Here is a 12,331-nt window from a genome sequence, read left to right as displayed (position 1 = left end):
CCAGGGTCCCCGGCAGTCACTGACAGCCGGAGACCCGACATTCAGCTGCCCGATCGCTCGGGCGGCAAGTTAAAACCCGAGCCGTAAAAAGTCTATGGCTCGGGTTTTAAGGACCCTGACCGCTGGCCGTAAAAATACACAGCCAGCGGTCAGGAACCGTAACAAGCAGGGGAAGGGAGCCAGCGCAGCGCTCCCGTCCACCTGCTGTACACCCCGGTCCTGCCACACAGTATCTCAAGCATAGCCATTCGTCCGAATGGCATCAACTCCTCCTCCTCACATGCACTCTGCGCTGTGAGGAGGAGGAGAGAGTGCACGAGCGACGGTAGACCCGGCCATCACTCGGGACACATTCCGGTGATGGCCGTGTATTACCCGGCCCCATAGTCTTCTATGGGAGCCGGGCGGCCGGGTACCCGGCCGAAAATAGGGCATGTCCCATTTTTTGACGGCCAATTTTCCCGGCCCGTCAAAAAATCGGTCATGTGAATAGCCCCATTAGGGGTCTATTATTCCTAATGCAGCCGGGTGCCGGCTGATTTATGAACGGCCGGCACCCGGCCGGGAAACCCTGTCGTGTGAATCCCGCCTAATTAGTACTAATTAAATTATTCTTAAAGGCGTTGTCTCAATTGGACAGCCCTGTCCATATGCCCTTCTAGGGCATATGAAAATCACAGCAGGGTCCATCACTGGGGACCCCCACTATAAGTTCCAGCCGACTCGGGACAACAATGACGTGAGAGGTGAACATCGGCTACGAAGGTGCGTGAGGACCGAACGACACGCTACAGTGGAGCAGCTCACCGTGAAAGTCAGTTTCTAAAAAGGTATCGGACAAGGGCACGCTTATTACGGTCGGGTTTTCGTGACAGTTTCCGTTTTCCACCCTCCCCCCACATGCTATTCCCTTTTTGCTGCGTAATTTGAAGTCCACCTATGATTCTCAGTTAGTAGTGTCTGAGAAGCTAGGGAAGGAAGTGGGGCTTGGTAGAATGGCGGGCCCATTTGTCCCCTGTCCCCCCCCCCCCCGCCTTGGGTTAGTCCCAAAAAAGGAGCCCAATAAACTTCAGCTCATTCATCACCTGTTGCATCTGAAGGGGGCTTCTGTAAATGATGGGATTGACTAGACGCTCTGTTCCGTGGTATATGCCTCATTTGATGCAGCGGTCGATTGGGTACGGCGGTATGGGAGGGGTGCGCTTATGGCGAAAACTGATGTGGAATCGGCTTTTCATTTGCTTCTAGTACATCCTGAGAGTATTCGGCTGTTGGGTTGTTATTGGGAGGGAGCGTACTTCCTGGATAGATGCGTTCCGATGGGCTGCGCAATTTCATGCACCTATTTTGAAGCCTTCAGTTAATTTCTTGAATGTGTGATTTTTGAGTTGGCTGGTGTTGCCTCGCACATTTATTACTTGGACGATCTCCTTTGCGTTGGTCCGGCAGGGTCCCCAGTATGTGGGAACCTTTTATCTACAGTGGAATGGGTGGCTAGGTGAATTGGGGTGCCGCTTGCTCCTGAGAAAACCGAGGGCCCTCTGTCTGTTTTGGTATTCCTGGGAATCACCATTGATTCGGAGTGCGTGGAAGAAATTGGAAGATTTGAAATTATTGGTAGGCAGAACGTGCCATTTGCAGAAGGTTACGTTGCACAATCTGCAATCTCTCCTGGGGAAACATAATTTTGCATGACGAATTATGCCAATTGGTCGGGTTTTTTGTAGGCGCCTGACAAGTGCGGAGGTGAGGATATCGGCTCCTTGTCATTTTGTTTGCTTGTCATGCTAACATCGTGATGGTTTGGGAGTGTGGTCAGAGTTCCTTCATCACTACCATGGTCGGTCGCTTATCATGTCCCCACTCGTAGAGAACTTCGACTGGAACCTATTCACGGATGCATCGGGGAGCGGGGGGTTTTGGGGCCTATTGCGGAGGTCAGTGGTGTGTGGATCAGTGGCCTCCAGCCTGGGTTGAAGAGTTTTCGGTTTGTAACATAGCTTTGTTAGAATTTTTCCCTATTGTAGTGGCGGGAACAATAAGGAGGGGATGTTTTAGAAATAAGAAGGTACGTTTCCATTGTGACAACATGGGGGTGGTGATTAACAATGTTTCGGCATCATCTCCTCCTGTTGTCTGGTTGTTGCGGCACTTAGTCCTATTGTGCCTGTCACGTAATGCTTGGGTTACTACTGTTCACTTCCCAGTGGTCAACAACTCAATTGCTGATTCTCATTCTCACTTACAGTGGGATCGGTTCTGGCTGTTGGCCCCGGAAGTGGAGGCGACAGGTCTCGCCTGACTTCTTGTGGGGTCTGATCTGTGGAGACCTAATCGGCTGTTCTGTTCTTCCCTGGCTCCGGGGTCGTGGATCACTTACGAGACGGTTTGTGGTAAATGGGAGGCTTGGTTGAGTGCTTTGGATGGGGTAGATACAGACAATGATAGGATGGATGCCTTGCTGGCATTCTTGGGTCATGTGTCGGCCGTGGGTTGGTCAGTCGCGAAGGGTAATCGTTTCAGTTGTAAATTGCGTGGCCAGCGGGACGTCACATAGGATTTTCTGGTCGGCCAGCCCCTGAGGGGTTTAGAAAGGGGCGGGTGGTGCCTGATATCTGTCATTTGCCTTGTTGGAGTGGTTGGGGCTCGTGGTGGATGTTGTCTGTACTTCAGCATATGAGTCAGTTTTGTTTAAGTTGGCTTTCTCGTGGGCTTTTTTCAGTGCGCTTCGGGTGGGGGAGTTAGTGTCCACCAGCGCGTCACGGCCGGGTGGTCTGTTATCTGAGGATGTGGTGCTGCTGGAGGGTAGAGTTCTGGATTTATCGCTCCAAGACAGATCAGTTGGGGAGGAGAAGACGGGTGGTGTTGGGGGCGGTGTTATGATGTGCTCATGTGTCCTGTTCGCTCCCTTACCTCAGAGATAACTAACTTAGGGCTGGTCCTTTACCTCAGTATGTAGATGGGGGGTTTTGTCCCGTTATCAATTTACAGCTGAAGCTGGCCCTATTACTGGAGAATGCTAGAACAAGACGCCCGACGTGCATTTTGCCATCATTTCCGGCTTGTTCTAGGGGTGGGGTCCCATATTCAAGTGATCAATACATAGGATATCAGATGATTGACATCAGTGTCAGTAAACTGAACTGCAGCTCTGCTCTTATTCACCGCTATTCCTTGGCCGGAGCCAACTGCTTCCGGTATATTCGTCTGGTGCCCGGAGGCAGTGGACAACCCCTTTAACATTTTATTCTCTAGTGCATTTACATTTAGATCACAATACCTTTCGGTTGGCGATAACAAGTGCAACGTAATCAATTTATCATTAAAATCTCACTTTCATTTTAAATTCTAAAGCCTACTGTAAATGATACAAATATTTTTGAATACTAAGGCCAGTTTATTAATCAAATACAGATTTAGTAACATACAAATATTTTGAAAAGTGTAACCAGTCTTTTGACTAGAATAAACTTAGGCTTCGTTTACATCTGCACCGAGGTTCCGTTCATGGGTTCCGTCAGACCTTTCCGTCAGGGGAACCCATGAACGCAAACCAAACGGAAACTGTAGCTTTCCGTTTGCATTACCATTGATTTCAATGGTAAGGCTTCCATTGCTAATGGTTTCCATTTGTCTCCATTCCGTAAGGTTTCTGTTTTTTCGGCGGAATCAATAGCATAGTCGACTACGCTATTGATTCTGCCAAGAAAACGGAAACCTTATTTAACGGAGACAAACAGAAACCATTAGCAACGGAAGAATTACCAGTGAAATCAATGGTAATGCAAGTGGAAAGCTATGGTTTCCATTTGATTTCCGTTCATGAGTTCCCCTGACGGAAAGGTCTGACGGAACCCATGAACGGAACCCCCCAATGCAGATGTGAAAGAAGCCTTAGTAAATACAGGATCGGTCCTTTGATGAGATACAGAGTAAGACCCCATGCACACGATAGAAAAAAATCGCCTGTAATTATGGCCCGTAATTACGGGCCTATTCATTTCTATGGCTGACGGACACCTTCCCGTATACCGTATTATTCGGACTATAAGGCGCACCTGACTATAAGATGCATCCATGTTTTAAACAACAGAAAACAGGAAAAAATTTCATATTTTACTACTTTTACGAAGCAAAAACTATTTGTTAAAAAAAATAATTTGTTCTGTTTCACCACATTCTGAGAGCCATTTTTTGGTACATACGATTTTTTTTATCACTTTTTATTTCAGTCCTTTTTTTAAAAAAATTTACATTGTGCTTGGGGAAAAATATATATATATTTTTTAACTTTTAATATTTTTTTACACTCCTGGAAATGTATTTAACTTTTTTTTTTTACACATTTTATTAGTTCCCCTAGGGGACTTGAGCCAGCGATCATTAGATCATTAGATCACTGGTACAATACACTGCACTACATAACTCGCTGAGCTACGCTGTTTCTGTAACTCCCATAGATTTATTCTTGCTAAAAACTGCGTCTTATAGTCTGAAAAATATGGTATTTACGGGAAGGTGTCCGTGCCGTAGAAACTTGCTGAAAAAAATATGTCATGTCCTGTTTATTTTACAGAACGCGAATGGCCGTGCCCGTAATTTCGGGTTATAATTACGGGCACGGTCGTCTTCATGGAGCCTAAGGTTATTCACACCAACGACTTAATTGGCCATGCTGGTAGGAGAGAATTCATATGTAAAAGATAGACCATATTCGTTCTCTGTCTTTTACATATGAATTCTCTCCTACCTGCATTTATTTTCTGGATCTTACACTCAGTAAAGATACTAATGGAACAATGATTACAAACACTTATTTTAAACCAACAGATGTAAATAGCTACCTAGATTACAGAAGTGCACACTTTCCAGCCTGGCTTACGAATATACCTTTTGGTCAGTACAGGCGGATTCAAAAAAATTGTTCCAACAATGAACAATTCAAACAAGAGAGTGAAATCTTATCAAAAAGATTCAAGGAAAAAAACTTCCCAAGCAGTCTAATCAATGGGGCTCTAGAAAAAGCTAGTACACTCTCCCAAGATTCCTGTATAGAACCATCCATTTCTCCATCTAAAGCATCCGATTTTACAAAATATAACCTCATAACTTCATTTAATAGTGCTAATAATTCTATACGAGAGAGTTTAACCCCTTAATGACCAGCCTATTTTGGACCTTAATGACCAAGCTATTTTTTACGTTTTTCAATCGTCGCATTCCAAGAGCTATAACCTTCTTATTTTTGCATCTACATAGCTGTATAAGGTCTTGTTTTTTGCGGGACAAGTTGTATTTTTTAATAGCACCATTTTTAGGTACATATTATTTATTGATTAACTTTTATTAACTTTTTTTTGGGGGGGAATAGAAAAAAATCTGAAATTTCGCCACTCTTTTTTGCGTCCTAAATCTACGCCGTTTACCGTGTGGTATAAATAACACAATAACTTTATTCAGCGGGTTGTTACGATTGCAACGATACCAAATTTGTATAGTTTTTGTATGTTTTACTACTTTTACACAGTAAAACGCTTTTTTTTCAAAATGATTTGTTTTTGTGTCTCCATATTTGAAGAGCCGTAACGTTTTTATTTTTTCGCCGATGCGGTTGTATGAGGGCTTTTTTTTTTGCGGGAAGACTTGAAGTTTTTATTGGTACCATTTTGGAGTAGATGCGACTTTTTGATCACTTTTTATTAAATTTTTTTAAAGTCAGTATTCACAGAAAACAGCAATTTTTCCATAGTTTTTTATTATTTTTTTTACGGCGTTCACCGTGCGGGTTAAATAATGTAATAGATTTATAGTCGGGGTCGTTACGGACGCGGCGATACCAAATATGTGTAACTTTTTAACTTTATTTTGTTTTTTTAATAGCAAAGCAGTTTGTAAGGGGAAAAGCTGGGTTTTTCATTTTTTTTCACATTTTTTTTAAAATTAACTTTATTAAACTTTTTTTTCACTTTTTTACTAGTCCCATTAGGGGACTATAATATGCGATTCTGCGATCGCATTTATAATACACTGCAATACTTTTGTATTGCAGTTTATTACTGCCTGTCCGTTTAACACGGACAGGCATCTGCTAGGTCATGCCTCCGGCATGATCTAGCAGGCAGTCGCTCCAGGCAGACCTGGGGGCCTTTATTAGACCCCCGGCGATCCTTCCAGATCATCCATCAATTACATTTAGGAGATCGCACATGCTTAGGAATCTCATTGCTCCTAGCAGATTACGTCCCCTAGCACCTAAAGTTACAGGTTTGTTCCCATCACTAAGGGGATCTTATCGATGTAACCACAATAGATGTCTCCGCTGTTCCAATATTCCACATCGTATTAGTGACTTCGTGATATACCTACTTGAATGCCCCTGCAAACTTCAATACATTGGGAGGACTGTACAAACACTAAGATGCAGAATCAACAAACACCGTTCTAATACTCATATTGGTTTTTTAAAAGCAAGCGTTTCGAGGCACCTCATCACTGTACACAGGAATAATTTTAATGTTATTTCCATCACCCCAATAGAACAGATTGATGTTAATACACCTGGCAGATTTACTAGACTCAAGCAACGTGAAAACTTTTGGATTTTTAATATGGCTTTCTTACATCCTGAAGGACTGTATGAGCTCTCCGAAACTGCCCTAGATTAGTCCTCTAACTCCTTCTTTACACCAACATAAAGTTAGCACGATTTTATGTTACTATTATGTGATCCCTGGGTGTTTTATTTTCATGCGATACATCATTCTGAATATTTCACTAAACTTGCTCTTGCATTGAAATTTTACTATCTGTCTTATGGATATATTGTCCTTATCTCACATTATATTATATATAAGGTATGTCACATATTACAGTTTCTCCATTCTGCTTGTTATAAAACCCAGTCAGTTGCTGTTGTGCCCCATCTATATAGACCTAGGTTTATATCTCATTGTTTATGTTTCAAATAACATATATGTTTTTAAAAAAATATATATATTTATACAAATGTTGTACGGAACGACAAACTCCTTACTGCTATTCAACACATCCTTTAGAACACAGTTTTCACTCTGCTACATTACTTACCTTGATTCTGTCGTCCGCTTGACGTCCTTCAGCGAATCCGTCTGTGGTTTAGTCTATCTCTTTTTGGCCTCCTTCGGCCGCCGTTCCTCTGCTGTCTCCTGATTGGCATTGCTATGACACCAGGGACGCTCAGCCGAGCGCTCGTCTGTGTTACCCGTAGCTGCCTGCCAACAGTGCCTGCGCCAGACGGTATGTAAATATCGTTACACTTGTAATTGCTTTTCTATTCTATGGATTTTATCGATTTTAGTGAATACATTGCTCTGATTATCTTCATTCTGTTTTTACATTATATTGGCTGGATGATTGATGATTGATATACCTCCAGTCCCCGATAGCTATTACCATAAATGCAGCTTCACTTTTATGTTGTTCTATCTATCATATATGTTTTATTGTTGCAAACATTGTTTTTATAAATGCATTGTTTTCTTTATTTGAATTTTACCTCTTATGGTGTTCTACAAATGACCAATAGCAATGCCTTCTTTCTTCACATGAACATTACGTCATAGCAGGCTTCTATTTTCAAACTGTTTTTCGCGTTTTTTTCATCAGTATGTTACCTAATTGTACTGCCATTCATTATTTAAACCAGTGTGATGTTCTGTTCATTTGGATTTGACCTGATGAAGACGCCAGTTCGGCGTAGAAACGCGTAGTCTGTTTTATGTTTGTTAAAATAAATGTAGTCTTATTTAGAACTATTGGATTCCCTTCTTAGATGGTAGCAGCGCTATTTTTGAAGTTCAAACTTTTTTGCATATACCTATATCCTCCAGTCTAGATTGTGTTTGACTTTGAAATGTCTCGCAAAAGGGGTGATAATGAATAGTTTATTTTGGGTATGATGATCTTTTTTATTCTTGTCATAATTTATGTTTGTGCCTATATCATCTCTAATCCTAATTCTTAGGTCTCTAGTGGTCTTGCCCACACACCTAAGGTAAAAAAGTGTTTACGATAGTTGACCACACCTTCAGAGGAGCATCACATGTGTTCTCTTATCCAGTATTTCTTCCCACATCCATTTACAAATTCCTTCTTGGTTATCTGGATTCTACATGCTTTACACATGGAAAAAAAACAGGAACAGTTGTGTTTTTTTTTATCATTTTCTGTGAGAAATGACTGGACACCAATAGGTTTGAAATGTTTATTCCCTTTCAATACACTGACGAGGCCTTATTTCCTATGAACTTTTTAGATCTGGGTCTGTTTGCAAAATCCCCCAATGCCTACCTATAATATTCATCATATCCCAATCTTCATGGTAATCTATGATGAAACAAAGTTGATCATGGGAATTTGAGTCTCGCTTTTTTGGCGTCAGGAGTTCTTCACGATTTGTCCTCAGAGCTATATTGTAAGCCTTCTTGATCTATTTGAATAATTTCTCTACTGTAATCTGGATTTAAGCTCCGCTGATCTTGATTTAAAGATATCCGGAGTAGAGAAGTTTCATTTCAAGCTCAAAAATTTCCATTTTGGGATGGCTCCTTGTATATTTTGAGTGTGCGCTTCTAGCATCTAGGAGGCTGTTCGTAGATGTTTATTTTATATATAAATCAGTCTGGGTTTCTCATTTGTGTTTAAGATGTTAATGAAATAATATCATTCAGAGAAAGCACCCCCTATAAGGAGGATATCGTCTATATAACAACGCCAGATGCTAATCTGAAGTACAAATTCCTTACATATTGGGCTATATCTATCAACTTTCGACAGAAATAATGCCACCTCAGACCAACTTCTTTCGTGATTAATGCTGGTGTATACGCTCTTTACATTGAAGGTAACCAATAGCTCATTAGGGCCATTTATTTATTTGTGGGTCTTCATAGTGTCTCTGGTATAGGAGGGCAGTTGGTAAACATAGCTCTTGATCTATCAGATATAGCAATTTTCTTTCAGATTTCCTATACTAGAGGCAATGATCCTCCCTGGTGGATTTTCAGCAATTTTTTAAATCTTGGGGAGCATACAGTATTATACATGGCAATTTTAGGATCTTTCACAGTGAGATAATCCTTCTAAATTTTCTTTATGGCCCCTTGATCAAATCCATCTTGTATCATCTTAGTATATTCTTGTAGGAATTGTATAGTTAAGTCCCCACATACTGGTTTGTAACATCTCCTATCTAATAATTGCCTTTTGGCCTCGTGTATGTATTTGTCCTTGGGCCAAATCACTTTGATTCTTAAATGAATTGTCTGGTTTTCAATACCTTTTGTCAAATACCCCGCTCGGGTATTCTGAGTTAAGAGAGCAGAGTCCCTTATTCAGGACCATCATCTATTAGCCAGAGAGTGGGGACTGTCTACAAAAACAGCCCATTATAAATTACACAGACAGGCCATTGATTTCAATGTGAATTATGTAATTCTACATTTCCTCGTTGGCAGCACTATAGGGGTATTGAGCATTTGTTGCAAAGTTTTCCACAGTTTATAGCTTATTGCTAAGGGTCCCATCAGTGGTACACCTTGTGATCAGATTATTGTCATGGGGCCTTTCTAACAAAAATAATTATCTAAAGTAGACAACCCCTTTAAACATCGGCACCAAAAATAGTAAAGGGGAGAAAAAAGCTAAAAGTAATTTCACTGTATAAATTGATAGAAATCTAATTGTGCTCCCACAATATGAAAAAATTAAATATAAGGTTCACTGAGGTGACAACTGAGTAAAATATACCTTTTAATAGTAACTTATTTAAAAACAGGGGTAACACACCACTGTGACATGAGCCCCACCGTGAAAATTTAAGAAAAGTATTAAACAAGAAACACTGAGTCATTAGGATACATATATCTCAGTGTTTGTAACGATATTTGTCTGGAATCAGCATATACCCTGGGCACAACAGTAGTACAATCCCCAAATAAAGCACCGGTGTCCGAAAAAAATCGGATCTCCTAGCGCTGGGTGTAACACAATATGACTGTCCCCTATGCAAACATTCCATATACAATAAACGACCCTACGCGTTTCAGATACTCATCCTCAGGGGTCCGTATCTTGGTAACTCTGGCCTCATCACCAGCGATAATGGTATTCAACAGCAGATATTCTGCTGTGCGTCACGGGAAGATGCACGTATCGATGTCAACGGCATCGGCGGAGAAAAAAGCTACAAACAAGAGGACATTCCTACCATTACTTTTTGTCTATTTTTATGTTATCAAGATTTATAACCCTGGTTTCGATACAATCAAAAGTAGATAAGCCATTTCTAAATAATGGTTTATGCAATATTAATAGTATTTATAAAGTTATATATATAAATATACAAAATAGAGGATTGGAGCATCACTGTGATTGAGCGTCTGACTAGGCCGGTGCTAAGCTTCAAAATAAAGGAGTGACCTCTCCTTATGTACTACACATCCAAGAAAAGAGAAAGTGAAGCAGCACTCAGAAATAAATGGATTTATTTGTCCAACATCAGACCACAATGTTTCACCTTCTCTATGAAGGCATTTTAAAATGTGAAAATGCTTTCATAGAGAAGGTGAAACGTTGAGGTCTGATGTTGGACAAATAAATCCATTTTTTTCTGAGTGCTGCTTCACTTTCTCTTTTCTTGGACAACTATATATATGTATATATATATATATATATATATATATATATATATATATATATATATATATATATAAATATATATATATATATATGTGTATATATATATATATATATATATATATATATATACATACATACTTGCCAACTATCCTGAATTTGCCGGGACTGTCCCGAATTTACAGAGACAGCCCTGGCAAATTACTGTCCTCAGGACGCAGATACAATTGAATACTATGGCAGAGCAGGAAACTATCCGCTTCCTGCTCTGCCATTCACTCCTCCTGGAGCGAAATCCCCGGGCAAAGTGTCGCCGACGCCTTGACCGGTGATTCCACTGCAGAGCTGCCACTGACGTCACTGCCCTTATACGGACAGTGAAGTCAGGGGCTCACTATGAGCGGAATTCCCGGCCAGGTGTCAGCAATCGCCGGGGATTCTGGCGCTCCAGGATTAGCACATGACTTCACTGTCCATATAAGAGCAGGGATGTCGGGGGCACCTCCTGCAGCTGAGTCACCGGACAGAGTACCGCCGATGCCTGGCCAGGGATTCCGCTCATAGAGGGAGCCACTGAAGACGTCACTGTCATATATGACAATGAAGTAATTAGCTCCTCCTGGAGCGCCGGAACCCCCGTCCAAAGTGTTGGCAACGCCTGCCCGGGGATTCCGCTCATAGAGGGAGCCACTATCTACAAGGAGGGGGCTGGGGAATATCTGCCGGGGGAGTATGTGGCACTATCTACAGGGGAAGTATTTGGCACTATCTACAGGGGGAGTATGGGGCACTATATACAGGGGGAGTATGTGGCACTATATACAGGGGAAGTATGTGCCACTATTTACAGGGAGGTGTGTTGGACATTATCTACAGGGGTTGTGGCATCATCTACAGGGGGGATAGCATCATCTACAGGGAGTCTGTGAGGCATCATCTACAGGGGGGCTGCGTGGCACTATCTACAGAGGGCATTGTGGTATCCTCTACAGAGGGCACTGTGGCACTATCTACAGGGCGGCCATGTGACACACCAACCAAAAACACCACACCCTAAGTGTCCCTAGAAAATGTTTTCAAATGTTGGCAGCAAGGTACATATACATACATACATATATATATATATATATATATATATATATATATATATATATATATAAGTTTTCTTTGTGTATGCAGCTTCTGCCCTTTTCTCTACCTTTCCCAGGGTCATATCAACCATGGTGAATGTCCTTGGGGAAAAAACTAACCCTCTAGTTGGTGTGATGGATTAGAAGGTACTGGAGGACATTTTGATTTTTGCTATGGGACGGGGGCCACCTCTGCTTTATGTACACCCCTGAACATTCAGGTTTTGTTCTTGAGGGGCGAAAGCAAATCATAAGAGCTGTTTACATTAGATAATAAGCACAATGATCATGGTATATGTTGCAGCAGATGAAGCCTTTCATAAATTTTCTCAGAGTTGCCTGCTATTACACACAATCACCACTTGGTGTCAGAAATGCAATACAATCAAACACCATGAAACACTAAGCTACATAAAACCTTTTCAAAGCAAAATTTGGACTGCTCACCAAAGCAGACGTCTCTGAAAAACTGTTTTGAACATTTGGACAAAAAAATATGGAACATATTATTTGGATTGCAAAACTAG

The 12,331-nt window shown here is 41.4% G+C and overlaps 1 protein-coding gene across 4 annotated transcripts in view; it reads left to right on the top strand.

Annotated features, from left to right (window-relative positions):
- Positions 1–12,331, top strand: part of PHACTR1 (phosphatase and actin regulator 1) — a 376,244-nt gene that overhangs the window by 153,390 nt on the left and 210,523 nt on the right. The window lies entirely within an intron of this gene.

Source organism: Rhinoderma darwinii, chromosome 5 (assembly GCF_050947455.1).
Source record: "Rhinoderma darwinii isolate aRhiDar2 chromosome 5, aRhiDar2.hap1, whole genome shotgun sequence".
NCBI classification, from domain to species: domain Eukaryota; kingdom Metazoa; phylum Chordata; class Amphibia; order Anura; family Rhinodermatidae; genus Rhinoderma; species Rhinoderma darwinii.
This window is presented reverse-complemented; position numbering and strand designations above follow the sequence as displayed.